This window comes from Anastrepha ludens, chromosome 2, assembly GCF_028408465.1.
Source record: "Anastrepha ludens isolate Willacy chromosome 2, idAnaLude1.1, whole genome shotgun sequence".
Taxonomy (NCBI): Eukaryota; Metazoa; Arthropoda; class Insecta; order Diptera; family Tephritidae; genus Anastrepha; species Anastrepha ludens.
Window position 1 is genome coordinate 60,062,231 of NC_071498.1, and position 21,259 is coordinate 60,083,489.

Consider the following 21,259-nt stretch of genomic DNA (forward strand, 5'->3'; position numbering starts at 1 on the left):
GAATAATAATCAAGTTACGCCATCTGTTGTAAAACCGCACGAACTTATTCATAGTCCTATTAGCATTCTTTGGTTTTTTATAATAATTCTTTTAATGTTTTTAGTATTACATACTCGAGCGGTATAAATGCAAAAATATGGTTAAAAATTTCTCCACCCAGCTTCTTATACCCAAAACACTGTGCACCATGGCATGCCACATTTACATGCCTACCTCGTGCACACACATGTAATGTAATTGGAGGAATGTATTGGCTTGCTTGTTTCTGCTTTAGTTCAACTCCTTAAACATAGGTATATTGCACCACCGCCCACACGTAGTCCCATTGGCATTAATTATTGCAACAACGCCTAGATAGTATTGGAAAATTGGCTAAGGGAATACTTGAAGCGCTGGAGTTGTGTATGGAATACTTTAGCGCAATGAGATAATACCCAAGCTACATGAAACACACTCACGTACAAATTACTTCATATGTTTTTTTCTTTTCCCATGCATACATATCTATGTGTGTAACTAATGACATTTATTATCAGATTTGGTTGCATGCGTGGTTTGCTTTCTCATTCCTAAAATTAACAATACCTTTCTGGAATTACATATCCAAGTAAATGTGGTATTTTCTAACTGTACTTCAGTTGTTACACAAAAAAACTATTATACATTTAAAATCACCTACGCATGGTTTTGGTGTAATACGTGAAGCAAATAAAACATATTTTTTTAAACACAAAATACATTCTCATTCTTTCGGGCCAGTCACTCGCACCCTTGCGCTCGGTGCTGACTTGCAATTCCTTTCAAGCAGCGTCAACTGCGCTGGGAAAATGTTTGCGAATTCACTGCAATAAATAAATGTCTGACAAATGGCAATTGCTTTTACACAGGCAGGCGGGGCTAAGTTAAAGTTTAGCCGTAAATTTAGAATTTTGAAAACTTTGCTAAAAAGAATAAAAACTTTAAATCGGCCTTTTTTGCTGTTAAGGAATTATATGGATTTAGAAGGCTGAAAAAATGCCTTAGTTAAATGCACCACTCAAGCTGAGTGAGCTGATGTATGACTACCATTCGATTGGACCTAGGTTTCAAGCCCCGTGATAGATAGTTTTTCTAATAGCTAACGCCTTTTGGCAGGCGATGGCAAACTTCCGTGTGTATTTCTGCTTAGCTTCCTCATAAAAAACATAATTTGTTTTTGTGAAAGGGCGAAGGGCGACCGCTATTAGAAAAAACTTTTTTCTTCATTTTAGTCTTTTACCGAGATTCGAACTTACGTTCTCTCTGAATTCCGAATGGTAGCCATTCGGCTATGGCGGCCTGCGTATTTCAGATTATTATCCTGTTTTTAGCAAAAGCTCATATACATATTAATATTATATGCAGTACAAAATTCGGTATTATTAATGATCGGATGTTGATTCCGAAGTCCAGAACTCTTTCCTATTTGGTTATCCGGTCATCACCAGTTTTGCCAAGCGGCCGTCGGTCATTCTGAAGACATATTGTTTCCAATTTCGTCTTCTTTTGCGGCTCCATTTTACTATACCGAGCATTTCGCACATTTCTCTCATGCTTTCATTCCTCATAAGATCTCGTTGAGTGTGACCGGTTAAAGCTCTCAGAGTTCGCATTTCTATAGTAGAGAAAGCACGTTCTGTAGCTGTTATTGTGATCATTAGCACAGCACTGTCAGCACTAAATGTTATTCGATCTCAAAACGGACCTCAACGATTGTGTCGTAATCAATTTGATCCTGTTTTATGCTTCAGTATTTGATTTTACAGATAGAATAATTGACGAGATAGTAAAATGGACTAATGCCGAGATGTTTTTGAAGCGAAACATATCTATGGCCGGTGATACATTTCGTGACACTCATGAAGATGAAATTCTTTCTTCGAATGGAATTCTGGTAATGACAGCATTGAGGAGGTATAACCACTTGCCTACAGAAGAGATATTTGATCGACCTTTTTGAATGGTGTATGTAACGTGATAGATATACTTTTTTGGTACGATGCCTCCGAATCTGCATGGATGATAGAAATATATAAGCCAAAACGGCAGATAATGACAAAAAAATAAGTAATAAGTGCTCAATCAAATATCAAATAATCAATACATCTCTCTTTATATATTAAAGGGTCTTTAAAAGTGACGTCGAGCTGTCAGTAGAGAATAATTTCTAGACGGGTCGACAATTCAAAGGTTGGTCAAAAAAAGTATTGAAAAAGAACTGGTAGACCAAAAACTGGATGTTCTATTGAGGATATTGCTACTGTAGCGCAAGGTGTGGCTGAACGGCCTTTAGTATCGATATCTCGAAGTGTGCAAAAATTAGGCATTCATGAATTGACGGTTTCATGGATTTTATCTTTAGACGAGCACTTCGTGGACATTTAAATAATGCTCATTGCACATAGACCTATTTTAAGTAAAAACAGTGAATCCTGAAAGAATCTAAATTTTTACATTAATTATTTTACAAAAAGTTTAGATTGTAAAAATTTGTGCGTGTTATTTTGACCGGCCAGCTCAAAAAAAGAAGTTTAGAGAAAAATGCGTTTAAGATTTTTCAATATTCCTTAAATCCGTAAATCGTATTAAATTTTTCTTTCTCTTCTTTTTCCTGCTTGATTTTGTGGACTGTTCAGCTTTTTCAGAGTTCTAGAGTAGTTTAACGGCTTAAACTTCATTCAAGTAACACCGTGGTGAAACGATTTTTAATGATATGTCCAATATCAGACCGTTAGCAGGCTCTCAGTAAATTTTACTGAACCAGTTGATGAGCTATTATAGCAGGGGTAATGAATTGGTATATTTAGGAAAAAACTGAAAACGTGTTACTGATATATGAACAAAATTCACACAATGTCGCTTCGTTGCTATCTGAACAACGGCTGATTGGACGAGTGTGTGAATACTTGTGAAATGATCACGCAAATTCACTGGAGGATTACACCCGAGACGTAACAGCCGAAGTTATAGTTAAGAAGGAATCGGGAGTCGGGCAGGTGTTTTCCCTAAATCAGCCAATTTATCTATCTTCTATAAACTGCCGAATACTACTAGTGTTTTTCAAGCAGAAGTCTTTGAGATAATGCAGGCATGCAAAATGCTTAGGGAGCGGGGGAAGGAGGGAGAAATTAACATTTTCTCGGATAGTCAAGCCGCGATCAAGGCTCTATCGAATCCATGGTGCAGAACGAAACTAATCATTTTCTGTAAAGAGGTTATCAAATCTCTTGGAAGTGTAGGTAACATTTCTCTGATCTGGGTTCCAGGTTATAGGGACAAAGAGGGAAAGGAAATTGCTGATGAGCTTGCCAGAAAGGGGACTGAATTGGTTTCAGAGACCTCCTACCCGGTCATCGGCATCCCCCTGACAGTTATTAAAGTGGAACTGCTCAAATTACTATTCAGGAAAGCGCAGAAAAGATGGAGCTCAATTTTTTTATGTCCTATCTCGAAAACCCTATGGCCCCAATACGATATACGAAGGACTCAGAAAGTCCTTTGGACTCCTCGTGATTAAAATTCCAAACTCGTACCTGTGTTTACCCGTCACTGGACAAACGGCACACACGCGGAAAAGCTAGGGTTACCATTTAACCTCCATTGCAGAAGCTGTGGGGACCTTTCTGAGAAGGAGACTGTTGAGCACTTTCTCTGTAAATGTCCGGGTTTGGCAGCTAGACGATTAAGGTGCACCCAGTTACGTTTCTTCCTTTCTTTGACAGCCTGGGGCAGTGCGCCAACCTAAATCCAATCAATCTTCTCCATTATATGAACAGTTCTGGCTGGCTGTAGATATCTGCCAATTATAGGTCTCATAATGGTATCAAATCGGTACTTTAGTGCTACTTTAGGAGTGCGAGACTGACACTTCAACCATTTCATCTACCTACCTATAGTTATTGGCCAACCTAATAGTCACCATCCTTGTGGTAGTACCTTGAATATAGAAAAGTTTCATCAAAATCTGTCAACTCTGTTAGGAGAAGAAGAATTCCGAACCACGTACAGCGGCATTTTCTTTAAAAGCTTCATACCTAAATATGTAAAATGTATCTGTACGTGTTTATATGTACATGTGCGAGTATGTAGTTATTCTTAGCGATAAGATGATTAAGTGTTTTCATAGGCGTTGAAAAATGACAAGCTTTGTGTGACATTAATAATAATCTTCCATAATCCTTTTTGAGACATAATAAATTGGCAGTCTGCACCAGACATTTATATAATATGAAACCCTAATTAAATTAATATTACTTAGCACAGCATACCGTCAATTTATAAAAGTCATGCAAAGACGAGACTAAATACATATGTTTTATACATAGTAGATATGTTTATAGAATAGTTATTTGTGTCTTTAAGTGGAAGTTGCAGGGTAGTCATGGCGACTTCGCTTGACAAAATATAGAATTACAATTTTTATTATGATTTTTTGTTTTCTTTTTTGACAAAGGTGAATAGTATAAAGACGAATGACATAATTATAAGCGTTTGTGTATATATTCATCTAATTAAAGCGTATTTGAACTCACTTTTCCGACCACAATTGCCTTCAATGTTTGTATAGGAATAATGCGCACATATGCGAATAATACTAAGTTAGCAAAAGCGAGACGTAAGCCTAGGTGAACCAACTTAATGGTAAAGGACATAATTGTGCTGCCAACAAAAAAAATTCAATTTCGTACTTTACAGAGTTTTATAAAAGGCATATGGCTGCAATTGAGGGCAAAAACAGTGAAGCTACCCTGCAAGAAAATGCATTTATGAGGTGATTGGCATATTCGAGTGAATTTTGAGACATGATAGACACTCGTTGTTTTGTTTCCCCATATAATAAAATGCCTTCCAGTGCGTTCGACATCTCAGATCTAGTACTGACTTCGACAGATCAGATCTATTGCGCCTTTTTGCCTGCCTTTTTGGATACTTTGGAACTAGTGCTAAATTCAATTCGGAAGTAGTACTAAATATATATATACGATTTTGAGCTCTCTCTAAATCCTTTTTTACTACTAGGAAGTAGTACTAAATTCTATATCGAGCTTTAGTATACTTTGCTTTTCGTTTTTGGTAGCTTAGGACTAGTACTAAATTTAGCATATAACGTTTAAATTATCTACATCCTTATTCGATAGTTCAAAACTAGTGCTAAATTTGATAGAATGCTCTGGATCCCTTTTTATTGTTGTACACTAGTACTAAACTCAGTAGTGGGATTTAATATGCTCTGCATTCTTTTTCGAGTAGCTTGAAATTTATACTAAATTCGACAGATGAGACCTAGGAAGCTCTGCATGACATTTCGATAGTTTGAAATTGATACTAAATGGGGCAGTGAAGACATAACTACTATTCTTCAGCCTTTTTCGGTGCTTTTGAGCTAGTACTAAATTTTGAAGATGATACTAGATATGATCTGTAAGAATTTTTCAGTACTTTGCTAAAAGTACTAAATTTTACAGAGGATGTATATTTTTAATAGGTTTTACTTCCCTTTTTCTGTAGTTTGGAACTAGTACTAAATTTCATAGATGATATGCGGTGTGCTTGTACTATGAAATTAGTACTAAATTTCTCAGATGATATCCAATATGCTCTTCGTCCAATTTCTGGAAGTTTTCAGCTAGTACTAAATTCGAAACAGAATGTCTGGAATGCCTTTGCACCTTTTTAATAGCTCGAAATTAGTACTAAATTCGACGGAGAATATTTATTACGTTTTACAAACTTTTTTCTGTATTTAGGAGGTAGTACTAAATCTGAAGTTGATATCCAATATGGTCTGCATAAATTTTCCGGTACTTTAAACTAGTTCTAAATTTGACACAGGATATCTAGTATGCCCTGCATTCCTTTTTAATAGCTCGGAATTAGTACAAAATTTGACAGAGAATATATAGTATGCTTTACATACTATTTTTCGCACTTTCGAACTAGTATTAAATTTCACAGATGATAATTTGGAACTAGTACTAAATACTAAATACCAAATACTAAACGTATGCTCTTCACACATTTTTCGGCCCCCTAACTTGTACTTAATTCGACATGGGGTATTTGATATGCCCTGCATCCTTCTTCGATAGCTCGGAAATAGCACTAAATTAGACAGAAAATATTTATTATGCTTTACATCCTTTTTTCTGTATTTTAGAATTAGTACTAAATTTCGCAGTTGGTATCCAGTACAGTCTGCACGAAATTTCCGGTACTTGGAACTAGTACTAAATTCGACACAGGATATCTGGTATGCCCTGCATCCCTATTCAATAGCAAGAAATTAGTACTAAATTTGGATTGGAATATTTTGGAACTAGTACCAAAATTCATTGATGATAATTCGGAACTAGTACTAAATTTCACAGTCCGCATACATTCCTCGGTACTTTGAACTAGGACTAATTTCGATTTTGAGCGCTCGGCATCTTTATGCCAAAAGTTCGAAAATAGTACTAAATTTAGAACTAAACAAATTTTATTCATGGAACTTAAGCGGTAGGTCAACTCTCACTGTCGCCACTCTCGTTTTAGTCAATGAAACAACTACGACTACATTGTCCTCTATTTGTTAACGGAATGCTCATCAACTGGTCTCCCTTTAAGATATCAAAAAAGGAGAATACACTTATTCGTCTAAAAATAAGTAATAATTAAAAATAAGTACTACTCTAAATGTTTAGTTTGATGCAATAATACGCTCAGATAAAATCTCTTTTTAACTTTTTCAGATTTTCCCTACAGGGTGTATATGATTCCGCAGCTAGATATACATAGATTGAATAAACTGAGCTTACAATAGGTTTACACAAGATTTCAATTAATGATATTAAGTATTCATAGGCATAGCTTTCAAAGGTCTAATAACAATAGATACAAAGAGTTTTTCTCTTTTACCGAACAGTCACTCACTCAAACCAGTGCAAACCAGTTCACTACATCATCTTGAGTATTCGCCCAGAAGGTAGAGTAAATCAATGTAATAATTCTGCATAGCTCACTGCGGTGTTAGAGTAGAAAATTGTATATGTCGGCAGCGCTTTTGAGCACTAAAAAATGTTCTATGTGAGAGAATACCTTCAGATTCCTTTAAAATGTCCTTGTTTGCCGCATTGCTCGTACTTATAAAATAAATTATAAACTCATTAAAGAATTTAAATCTAGACAAAAAGGATAACCTCAAACCGACTCTGCATAAATATATTTACGCAATTTCTCCTAAAAGTATAAATAAATATATCCAAAAAGTGTTGCTTTTCTGTGGCTCAACCAATGGGTCTATATTAAATTAGATTAGATTTGTGGAGGTTAGACAAGTCCAAGCACTCAGTCAGGACGACCATTGTACCACATCCGGGCAGCTACAGAGAAAACGTTCTGCAGTGCCCTCATTTTCAAGACAGAAAAGGCATATTGGGTCGCTAATGTTGATGCTATGCTGACCACAGATGCCTTGTGATTACACCCACCAGTACTTTCAGGACCTTCCTACTAAGTTTTAATAGAAAGGCCGCCAATTTCCTGTTTAGTTCTTTCACAAAGCACTTGACTACTCAGGAGTCCAACTCAAACCAACGCTTTCAATGGCATAGACTTCCGTTAAGAATATCGTAGTCATCGTTGGGGTACTTAATGTCTTCGTCTAAATACTATCCAGATCCGCTACCAATACTGATTTCGGATCCGTTGGTGTAAAAAATGTGCTGAAATCCCGCTAATAGGTTCTTTGGACTCATCCATTGATCTATATATGGGATCAAAACGTCATACTTTCTACCAAAGCTAACGTAAGGCACACGATTATCCGTTGGCATCGAAAACAGTGGGCACCGCTCCTATGATACAACTGGTAGCACATCTAATAGTGTTTTCTTCGTTTACCCAGACTCTGTTTAACTTGAACTGGTACGCCGCTTTCGTCGCTTGCTTTCGAATTTGAAGGTCTAGAAGTTAAAAGCTCAGGATGGCATTAAGGGTATATCCAAATGTCATACTCAGAGCACCTGTGATACCCAAGCACACACTACTCTTGAGTCTGTAGTCTGTGTAGTCAGATGGTTCTAATCAGATTGATATGCAACCAGTATCCGTGACCGTCGGTATTAGACCCCATGCCTTGTCAAAGGTTCCCTAGCACTTCCAGAAGGCTTTGTTCGAGAGACCTCCTGCTCGACGTGCGTCTTTCAGTTCTGCTTATTATCTAAGATTACCCCTAAGCATTTGACCTTAAAAGACAGTTTCAGTGTTACTTCTTTCAATGGGGGTAGTAACATGGGTCTATAAACTTATCCACTTATTTATCAGCTTTAGTCCGTAGAACAACTAAGATCTAGTGACTGGATGTGTATCTAGTGTTTGCTTCTCCCATAATTTGTAGAGTGCGTCTAGTTGATGTCCTGCACACATTTTATGCCACGTCTGAATGCTATGTGGTTTTTAAGAAAAACCTTTTTAATGGGAAAAATACCCTTGAAGGTTTTGCGAGTAGCAAACTGCACTGGAACAAATTTGTATGTACACAATGAGCTTCGAACCCAGCCCAACGAAATAGTTGTCAGTCGCAAAACAATTCGACTGTGGCCAAACTCCTGCCGCTCGAACTCAGAGTTTTGCTTTCGAGTATCAGAGACATTTTACAAAAGTATTAAAGCAGTCAGTAAACGTTTCACTTGAAAGCTACTGCAATAACAAAATCGCATAGCAGGTACATCAAAGTCAGTCAATGTGCCCGTAGCACGCGAATTGCTGTTGCTACCTGCCATACTCCAACACGTGCGCATGAAATGAAGTTGGCACAACGTGTGGATAGCACGCGGATGGGCGTATGAAGGAATGAGAATGTGGCACAATATATTTTACATATGGTACATACATATATGGAGGTACATTAAGTTGCATCACCCTCCAATCAAAAAACGGTAGACATTGTTTTTTGAGCGAATGGAGAAATTGGGATGTTCCGTGACTTCAATCAAAATTATTTTGTGTTCAAAATATCTGTAGCAAGTAAAATACCTAATAGAATAGAAAAAGCTAAACATGAAAAAAAATATTTAAAAGGTATGCCGACATGTTTAAAATAATTACATTTTTAGAGGCATTTTCAAAAATGTTTAACTCACGAATGACCACGTGCTAGAATATGCCACTTTCAATGAATTATTTGTAAAAAACAACACATTTTTGGGGGTGCCGGGATATACATTACGAGTAATAACGTGAACCGGAATTCAATCAGAAAAAAATAAATATAAAAATAGGAAATTAAAAACCGCTCTGAATTTTAAAGCTTATGTCTCGAAATGCAAAAATAATTTTTTGTTCCACCAAATTATATCTTTATCGTAACTTTAACCTTGATGCGTGATTTTTACCTACTTGATATTGTTGTAAAGAGCTCGACGATTGCTAGATTTTGTTTTAAAATGTAACTCATCTCAGAATACTTCATTAATGCGGTCCTGCATTCAGGGTTATATCGCCCTAATAAAAATTGTTTTCCAAAAAAAAAAGATTAAATACCTCAAAAAACCATTAAATTTTTGCCTAAACACTGCTGAATTCAGTTTACAAATAAACAAGTTTTAGCTACTTAAATTTTTGGTGCCATTATATTTTTAAGTATGAATTTACATTAAGGCAGTTCATGCCCGCAAAAGCAAACTTAATATATTTGCCAACATAAATTGCAAAGGCTTTGATGCTTGATTTCTTGCACTTAATTTTTATTGCCCTATTGCTCCTTATATTATGGCAAATATATTTTTTCGTGATACGTTCAGATTAAACTCTCATATATGAGGTGAATTTTCCCTTTTTATTTTTTTCTATTTTTTAATTTTTTCCACTTTTTCGTTTGTTTTTCCGACCCACCCTAATGTAAACTCTTATATATGCAAAGTCGCCATGAAAATGTATGCACAAATGCCTGCTTGCACTCACGAAACCACTTCGGTGCTTTCCTTTATTTTGTTAGCAATTATTGCACTGCCAACACAGTTGTTGTTACATGCATCGCTGCTACTGCAGCTTGTGGCAAAGTGACTATTTCGTTTTTTACGCTGCTGTGGTTGGATTCGCTATTCCTGCTTGCAAAGTTAGCTTTTTATCGGTCTATTCTACCTTTTTTTTTGTAATTTGTCTTTACCTTTACAGTTGTTATTGTTCCTCTATTTAGTTAGTTAGTTGTCACCTTGCATTGTGCAGCAAGTGGCAAGTGTTTGCAGTCGTATTCTGTGGCAATTAGTGCGAAAACTAGCAACGATCGTGACGAGCACAGTGGGCCGGTGCAAAGACTACATTGCGGAAAAAATTAGAATGAAAGGCAGGTGCATTTCGCCAAAAGCTTTTTTGTAGAGAAAATGTGTTGTAGTTGAAAAGCGAACGGAGTTTGTCAACTCGATCAACCGAGTGGCTTAAAAGACGAAGCCTTGCAGTTTACTTTGACAGTAGGAATAATGAACGATAAGGCGGCCTTCCATAGCATGAAAAGGAATTTCCGCATCCGAATTTAGTATACCAGAAGAACTTATACGGCTAAGCGAAATATGATGGAAATAAACCCTTAGCTGCGTTAGAAATAAGAAAGGCCTTTCCGAGCCATCCGGCAGCAAATGAGATTTCAAAGCGATTCCATGTCAAGTGTACCAAGTAGTTTGGACATTATTATTAGTGTTGTAAGCCAAAACAAATTTAAAAAAAAATGCATTAATAATTTTGAGAGTGCTTCAGGAAAATTTGCTACGTAGTTTTTGGAGTGAAATATCTGCGATTCTTTTTAACACTTAAACTTTCTATTTTTGTTTATTTTTTAGGGCAAAATATATTTAAACATTTTTTGTTTCTAAGTTTTGAGAAAACAATTCTTTTTTATAAAAATTTGTTTTGCATTGTTGGGAAAAGAAGTGGTTTGGAAAAAGAAAAACTATTGTTAAAAATGGTTTTTGTTAATTTTTTAGGATAAAATATACTTTTAAAAACCTTTTTTTGGACACATTTATATTGAAAAAATGTTGTATTTCTATTTTTGGGGAAAAAATTATTTTTATTCTTTGGTATTTTTAGGAAAAGAATTTTTTTGTTGGAAAATTAATTTGTTTTTCGTTAATTTCTTAAGATAAAAAATATTAAAAATTTTTGAAATAAAAAATTGTATTATTTTATATTAATAAAATATAATTATTAATATTAATTTTTATTAAATTTTCCAATTATTTTTATGTTAGTAAAATTTTTTAAATATTTTTATGCAACATTTTTGTTGAAAATTTTTGTTCTATTACCATTTTTTGGAAAATAATATTTTTTTAAATTAAATTTTCCCGTTCAATATTTTTTTGAATATGATTTTTTGGAAAAATATTTTAATATTTGTTCAACATTTTAGGAGAAATTTCGTTTTGTCATATTTGAAAGGTTGGCAACATACCAAAAAACATACCAACTCAGAGGGTCGGCGAATTAAATGGAAGAAACGGCACGATCTTCTTCCTGAAATTTGAAAGGGTGGCCAACAGATCTGTTTTCTGTCTTCCAGTATTTATGTATTTTTTGTAAATGCTGTCGCATTCTTATTAATAGAAAAATATTACTCGTTGGTTGTAACTGGTGTAATTTAATGAAATGTGTTTAAGAATTTATAGCATTTCAATAAAAAAAAAGAAAAAAAATTGAAAACTCCCCTTCAGATTGTTTTCTTTTTTTTCATTAGCACTTAGCTTTTTTACGTTAAAATATACATTTGAAAATAATTTGCTGGTTCACGATTTGATTTCTTTCTTGGGGGAAAATATACATTTATATTACAATATTTTTTTTTTATCAAAAATTTAATATTTTTTGGGGAACATTTTTTTTATTATATTGTAATATACATATTTGAAAAACACCCCAAATCAGATTTTTTTTTCTTTAAAAGCAGAGACTATGCTCAGTATTATCTGGAAGTTTCATAGTAGAACTACCATAACTTTTCGAGTTATATTCAAACACGCGCAGCGAACCAGTGAAAAATCAGTAAAAAATACGGCTCTATCGAAGCGTGCTCGCGTATTAGGCCCATTTGCAAACCGATGGAAGCATCACTACGTACATTTGTAGGCAGATGTGCAGTACAACGAAACTTTCAAGGGTAACTGAGTGTATATATATTCTCACCTATTGAATAAGGAAAATGTGAAAAAAAAAGAAATTTCCCAAACATTTTGTATAAAAAAATTTATATTTAATTCTAAAAATAAAAATTTATATTTAATTCGAAAAATAAAAATTTATATTTAATTCTAAACAATAACAGCAAAAAATTGTAATTGTTAAAAGGAGTCTCATATATAATATATTTCACTTAAAAAATCTATATCAAAATGTTCAACTTAGACTAAATCTCAAAATTATTATTTTTAAGTTTGATTATTTAATTATTATTAATTTATTTATAACAATTTAATTTTATAAATTTAATTGAATGTACAAGTTATACTCAATCTTATAAGTAAATCAATTTTGAGAAAAATTGATGACAATGTCCAAAATACTTGGATTACTTGAATGGGTTCGCTTTTGGGACAGGTCGAATATCAATCAAAATCTACTATTCCAGCGAATCTGTCGTCTATCACAAATTTGTTTTATGTTTATATTGCAATCAGTGTACCCTTTTTTGAGTGAATAACTAACACTGGCAACCACTGTAGCCACGCAGCTTCTCAACACTAGAGGCAGTTTTTGCGTTACGAACAGTTTTTTCGACAAGTGCCGGCACTTGAGTTGTCAGTTCGGTTGCATTGACATAGACTTTTCCAGCCTGTTTGTTTTCTGCAGTTTTACTAAATATTTGGTGACAGTTTTCAGAAGTAATTGGTGCCATTTTTACAGCAACTGGCGTTTAAGTATTTAAGTTCAAAATTGGAGCTAGAAAAATACTCCCGGAAAATTTTTTTTTTTTTCCATAATCATGAAATTGACAAGTCTTGCAGGGGCAAAATGTTAAGTTTTTAAATCTTTTATTTCTGTTTTTAACTTGTTCATATTCAGTATCTGACATTTTGCAGGGACTAGACATTTCTTTTATAACTTCTCTTCAAATTTTATACATCTCGCTCGTTCTACAAACTCTTCAAACTCAAATTCAGACCTTAAGTATGAGAAACCTTAAGAATAGGTTTGGTGAGGCGATATGTGACTTTTTTTACTTAGGAATTACGAAGGTACTCTAAATAATTATTAATAACGAACTTTAGTCAAATCAGTGTATTAAAAATTTAAATATCGTTTGTATGAACTTTAAGCAGTAAAGAAGTAAAATATCAACTGTGGAGAAAATTCAGTTTAGGGCCGCAATTGACTACCTCTTTTAACAAGAAAGACTACCCAGTTCGCAATGAAAGATATATCATGTGCTTACGAAAACTCTTGAACCGGAAAAAACAAGAATTTATTAGTGACCCAATCTATCGAGATGAAATAGATGGTCAGTTGAAGTTGATCAGCGATCAGGGCAGCCCAATGAAATGACGTTCTCTTATGTTGTTGGAAAAAAGGACGAAAACTTATTACGCCGCAAGTTTAAAATATAAACAAATCGCAGAAATAGTCATAGTAAAATCTATGATAGTTTTGCCCGCACTCTATGCTAAGTTTTGTGCAACTAAGTTCAATGCAAGAAAGTTGTTGAGAATGCTTGCACTACCAGGAAGCGACAGCGCGTCTAGAATTCAAGTGAATTTTTGAACTTATTTAGCGAAAACTCTGGTACCCTTGTGAACCTATTTAGAATTGAAAAAAGATTGGCTTCATCAGTGTGAACCTGATAAAGGCAGGAGTCTCACTGAAGATATAAAAAAGGGGCACCGCCTGAGAAGTTCAGGGTACCTTAATCAGCTGGTAAATTTTTTTGGTAAATCCTAAAGAAAAATTAGACTGTATTGTAGGAAAATACTACACCAAATTTTAATGAACTCCAAAAGATGTAATTAAGGTAGAAAGCAGCGAAAATGGGCGCGTGTTTTATTCTGCCTTTTTGATTATCAACAGAGTGTTCGTTTACGAGGGCCGCATTACAATAGCAAGCAAGTGTGGCTTTGAAATACTTACAAATTCTTCCAATAGTCAAGATTTGGCCCATTCAAATTAATTATTTACTTTTAAAAATAAAGCAAAATAAAAACAGCCCGAGCAAAAAACTTTGATGGTAAAGTGAAGTTTACTTTTTCTGCCTACTTATGAGGTTTAGAAGAAAATTTTCTTTTTTGGTATAAATAAACTTGATGAAAGATCTGAGAATAGACTTAAAGGCGAATATAACGAAAAAGGAAAATAATTTCATATTCTAATTGATTTGATTTCGGTCCTCATGGCATTTGCACATTTAATTCATTTTGACTTCCCTTGTAGGTAAAATATTGACGTGATAACGTCTTATAATTCGATTTAACAGGCTGCACGCACGAAAAAAGAGGTTGTGTGTAAAGTCGGTTTACTGACGATAGTTTAACGTGACAACGTCATAAGAAAATATTGACGGAATGGTTGCAATTTTCAAAACAAAATTTTAATTTTAATTGTTTGATAGATATTTTGTATGGATATAGAGAAGGAGGTAAATGGAATCGCAATGGAATTGATCAAGTTACATTTACACAAACGTGGAAAATTACGAAACATTTATCAAATTCATGAAAGATATCTTCTTTCGATTGTGCATCAGACGTTAATAAGTCAACAACACTAAGAGGCACCATCATCGATTTGCCTTTTTCAATACACTTTACACTCGAAACACTCCCTTTCATTTCCTACTTTTTCTATCATCGTCCTATTCTCAATAGAGAAATGGTTCATTACCATGCACACAGGAAGAAGGCATATGCAAATACAAGTATGTGAATTTATATACAAAGGCGCATATACATACATATAGATACATATATATGCTCACTCAAGTAGGACAGAGCCAGATGTCGAACGTTGCCGAACGCGGGGGCCGATTGTGCTCTTTGTCGTTCGTTCCGCGCTCTTGCTTGCAGTTCAAGCACATTAGCTTACATTTGCTTGCGTGCGGAATAGATTCGTACAATTGATATGTCCATAAGATTTGTATGCATCTTTACATATAGATTTGTTCTCTTTGAAAATTGCGCGAAATTGTATATGTATATGCAGGTTTATATACATATATTAGTATACAACATATCTTATAAGGTATATGGTAAATATTACCATACATTTTTTCTTTCATATATAATAAAAAAATTAATAATAATAACATTAAAACAACATTTGTTAATAATACCTAACAAACTTGGTTTTATTTTAAATTCTTCAAGTGAATCAAATTAATAATAATCAATAAGAAGGCATATGCAAATACAAATACGTGAATTTATATATGTACATATGCGCATATACATACATATATACGCTCACTTAAGTAGGAGAGAGCAAGATGTCGAACGTTGCCGTTCGTTTGCTTTGTTTGCTTTGTCGTTCGTTCCGCGCTTTCGCTTGCAGTTCATTCAATGCAATGAGCAAGGTAACGGCAATGAGCAAGGTAACACTAATGAGCAAGGTAACGACATATGAGTAAGGTAACACTAATGAGCAAGGTAACGACACATTTTTTCGTGCGTGCAGCCTGTTAAATCGAATTATAAGACGTTATCACGTCAAAAAAAAAATATTGATTAGTTTTTATTTTATAGCCGATTCATAAAGCAAATTTTACATGGCCCACCCTATATATATATATGCGTGTGTGTGTGACATTTGTATATAAGTGTACGCCATCTCAACCAGCTTTATATTTTTGGCACGTTCGCACTTCGATTTTAGCCCATCCACTTTTTCCTCAATTTCAGTGAGTATTTCACTCCCGTAAATTATGCTACCCTTTTGCATTTTGCGCATCAAAGCAAACTAAACGGTTTCGCAATCCTTGCTGAACAGCGATAATCATCTGCACTTGTGCTGCCGTAATGGCATTAAGAGGTGTGGCGGGCAGAAAATACGGGCTTTGGCGTTGCTTTTTGTGCATAATAAAATTAAAATTTTAACAAGCATTAAACACTAAATGAAGCTGAAAATTGCCCAAAAAAAAAAACATGATAAAATCTAAAATTATTCCAGCGAAAGAGGTGACTTTTCCGAATAACGGGGCGTGTGCGTCATCAAATATGTATAAATAAGTATACTCAAATGTGGCGTTAGGTACGCAGTTGCGATTAGCGGCTTAAAGGTGAAGCTTCCACTTGAGTGTCTTTTAGCAGCTCGAAGCGCCCACTCAGAAAGCGATCGAAAAAATTTGATTATACGTTTATGTGTGCGCTATTTACCTGTTCATATGAATATATTTACACATATACATATGTACATATGTTGGTGAAAGTGTACAGTGGCGGACAGAACAAATGCAATCACAATTTTGAAGGAAACAAATGAAGCTACTAAGTATATAGAATTAAGTTAACTGAAATTTTAAAGATTAGTTTCATTAAAGGCTAACATAACATGTTTTACAAAAACAAAACAAAAAAAAAAATAAAAAAAATAACTCTTAGTATTATTTTTCTTCAAAAATGAAATATTTATATGGGATTTTAAATCAGAAGCAGTTAATAAAAAACAAGAAACTCCCTCCAGACAAAAACAATTTAATTTATTTATCTCATATATTTTTACGACTACTTTGCTTACTCCAAAAAGGTGAAGGTTTTTTTCTAGTTTCCATACCAACACATAACTAGGGATGTGCTGATGTAAAGAACCTATTTCGATTTTATCTTCAGAAATACTAAAAATATATTTTTTCAAATAATTTTCAAATATTTTCACTTAGTACTTTTTACTTTACCCATTAGCACTGATATTTTTACTATAAACTTTACATATTTTATTATAAACTTCACATACTAACTATCATACTTTTTGAGAACAACTCTTAAATCGAAAGTGAATGTGATGGGCAATCTCCATGTTGTTAATTCTTGACTTAAACGAAATACCAACCAATAAGGTCTGTCGACGTGTGATTATTGCTAGTTGTTAGTTCAATCAATACACTGCCATGGAGTTCGTGACATACTGTCCGCCGAGACAGTTTTTAGAAGTCCAAGAGTGCTTGTGAAAAAAAAAAAAATTTAAAAAAAAATTTGAATCCTTTTCATGTCACCAAATCGACGTAACTACAGTTTGCCAGAAGGTCGTGGTAATTATTGTCCGAAAAAAACTTCTAAAAAAAATTTTTATGTCAAACATTCATCTACTATGAGCCGAGAAAGAAGAAGATTTGGAAGAAAAAAAATTAAATAAAAATAAATCCAAAAAAGATTTAATTTATTATAAACATTTTCTTAAATAATAGTTTCTAAATTTTGGTTTTTATTATTAAGTTTTCTCCATTTATTTGTATCGCTAAGGATGGAGGCGTTTGTGTTTACGTTTTTATTCAGTCTCTCTTTATGAGAATTGCCTATCTTCTGTATTATGTCTGGAACTGAATTAAGAGCGAGGTCAGGTTCGAGATCAGAGCCACCAACGGCATATTTAGCACTTATTCAGAAACGTTTAAATTAGTTGAATACCGCCGAGGCAATCCCACATCTGAGAACCATATGTCCACACAGGTTTTAGTACTTGCTTGCGCAAAATCTTTGTTAACAATTTTGGCCCAAAGGGAAGAGAAAAGAATACTGAATCCTCACCGGCCGTTCCAGTCAGGCACTCGACCATCTTAAGGTATCTTCAAAATCATCTCAGGTTAGTTAGTCGTTATAATTTAAAATTTCTAATACCTAAAGAATAAGCAAAAATCGCTTATTTTTTTACTACTAAAGCGGATTTCCTTCCAACAAAAAAATTGCAAAAAAATATATTCTTTACAAACTGGCAACCCTACTACAAATTTTCTTTGAACTTGAGTATTCCTTAGCAGTTTTTTTCTGATGGCGGTATTAAAATATCTTACTTGTTTACCTTCTGCTCAAATATGAACGAGACGTTATCAATAAAACGGTCCGCGGATGACGTATGGCAAAAATAATTTTTTTGTTTTTTGGTAGGACTGTTATAAGCTTACATGGCAAATTTCAGCGTGATATGTCACATAGTTTGTTTTCTGTGCTACTGTAAACAAGTCAAGCTCGAGTGTGTTCTTCGAATTCTCTTTTATGACTTCAATTGTCTCAAAATGTTTTCCACGGAGCGGCGACTTGAGCTTGGGAAACAGAAAAAAGTCACATGGAGCCATATCAGGCGAATACGGTGCTTGCGGAACGATATTGCAATATGGGCATTTTGGGGCAATCTAAAGCCTAATTTCGCAAATTCGAAAAAATTACAATAAAATTTACAGTTTATTACAAAGATACAACCCTAATCCAAAATTTCTCTGAACATAAGTATTCTTTAACGAGTTTTGCTTGATGCCTATATAAAAATATCCTACTTATTGTATGATATATAAATTGTTTACTCATAAGAGGCAACCCTATAAAAAGTGTGTACAGACTGAAGCTTTCTGCAAGAGTTTCACTCTCTTTTGATATCAATTTTGCATTATATTATTTAACTAACAAATAGAATAATTTAAATATTTTTGAGCAGTTGGCAACTCTTTAAGGAATATTGTAGAATTAAATTGTTATTCAACAATTTTCGACCGATGCCGACCCTTTCGTCCTTCTAAAACCGGATTTCCTCTAAGCTAATATAAATTCCAAGAAAAAAAATGTTCCTTGTAATTAATACTCCAAAATTTTTCTGAACTTAAACATTTCGTCACACCCCACGATTATTATGCGCATTAAAATATCATACAAATATTTTTTATGGTGGCAACTCTGGAAGAATTAGTCAAATTTTCTAAAATACTTTTGGCCTCATTCGCTTCCAATTTTGCACTCCGTTATTTAACTAGCACATTTAATAAATTTTAATTTGTTACTCAAGTGGCAACCCTTTTAAAAATTATTTATGGTTTACATTTTTTGTAACACTGCGTTTCACCCCCAGATTGGGCTATTTTATTGAGCTGAACGTTTAATCTATTTTAATTTATCAAGTTACTGTAAATGGCAACCCTATTCAAAAATATGCCGGTATAAACACTTGTTTAAGCTTCTTTCATTTGATATCGATAAATGAAGTTAAATAAATACCTTTTCCTACTTTTCCTTCGAATGGTGTAGATATTTTTGGCCTCAAGGGACGCGATTTGCGATTCAAACAAAACCGTGCCTAGACTTTATTTTTATGTTTTGAGATAAGAAAATGAATTGTGGTGCATATTTTTTAGCCTCCACTGTATGCTTATATCGAAACATATTTTGCTTTAAATACCTTAAGAGGCAAGAAGTGACGCAATGCTGTGGAGTTCGTTTCGCTTTGGGACTTATTTTTGGGATTTATTTCAGTGGAAGAAATTCAAGTAACATTCAACAAAGCCCGTTTACTAATACTTCCTGTGCGCCTAAAAATATGCATTATACTACCATATGCCACACAGCTCTCGACAGCATGCATACTCTAGCGCATTTCGCTCTCCTCTGCCATCTAAATTATTACGCAACGCAGAATTTCCTCAAGTCTGCGCAGTTACAAAACTAAATAACCGGCTTTATAATTACATTAAAATGAGAAAAACCTGTTGATATAGCAAACGTATGAGTCCTTTGAAATTCTTGCCACACAGCGTACTTGCGAAATGTGTTACATATTTGGCTTTGATGTTGCCGCTCAGGTAGATGTCACATACTTCAGGGCGTAATCGAATTTTCGCAATGTCAGGAGAATGCATTTGAAAGCGAATATTATTATAATTTGACATATGTACATCGAAGAAAATGTTCACAAACGAATTTTGGCAAAATTTAGCATTTAGCAAATGAATTGACAATTTAAATTTTAAATTTTGCTAATTATTAAATGGTGGTAGAAATGCTGGTTCAAGTGGTACGAGAAGATCCTATACATTTTGTTTTTTTTTTTTTAACAAGGATTTGAATTTCCCTTGTTTTAAGGGAATGTGGTGTAAAATTTGTAGAATATATTTAGTATTGTACAGGAAACAGCCGAGCAAAAAGTGTGCCTTTGTGATGTGAAACTCATACCAGACACAGGCCCCCAGATTTCCCTTCTTAGAATAAACGAAACCTGGAATCACCCGATCTTGATGGCCTCCCACCAAGCGACGCCGTGAAGTTCTGCAACCCTCTCGTACTAGCGCACCTGTTTTAATGCGACACTACTCGCGGTGAGTTAAAGTTTAAATTTTCTTAGACAACCCCGACAAATTTGCAAGTGTTCTTTCACCTCACCACCTATTCAACTTGCAACAGCTGATAAAGCGACTCAATATGTACATCCACTCAGCTACGAGAACAGGAGCGGTCTAAACACAATTAGGAAAACAGATGTGGCAAAAATTTTAAGTAGTGAGGTATCATTAACAACGCATGCGAATAACTGCAGGTTAATAATACTTGAATCAGTGAAGGCCTGTAACCGATTAGATATTTGCTTGCATTCTGGTCGCAGTGACCTTTCTTTAAAACTAATCTAATCTAATTGGCTATACAACTTTTTTCGTCCCAAATACACAGACTGGACTACCGTTTGCGAAATACTATCTTCTCCATCCTGTTGGTTTAGAAATAGTTCTGGACTCATGTAAAAGCTTTTGAGCGCTGAAATTATATGAATAACTTCAATAGTGACTATTAGTCAGAGTTAAGGAGTTACTTGTCTAGAACGCTGAAACTCAGGCGACGCCAAAAGCATTCATTATTTTAGGCTGCTTACACAGGCTTAGGTGGATTTCAGAAAAAAATAGAATGAGTGGCTCTTTAAAAACAAAAATCACTTAAGTAAATTCTAGATCCAAAGATTTAGTATAAGAGGCCTTTGGCTGAATTATTAGTAGTCACTGGGCTCTAACAACAAATCCATTTATACTGGAAATAAAAATAGAAAAACTTAGGTGTACTTCAACTTAAGAATTTCAGGGATTTTATAAGGTTGAGTACGTTCTGATAGCATTATTAATGCCGAAAAATATTTGAGATAATGGCTAAAGTGCTGCTACCGATGAACAGAATCAGAAGACATCTATGCTTGAGGGTGTCAAATTTTTGGCCAAGGCTCCCCACACAGTTTTGTCGTTAGTCTTAATGTTGCCCTAAAAATAAGGAACTAAAAGATTTTTGACACCTCAGCGTGGTTTGTAATGTGAAGAGAAGCTTTTTCATT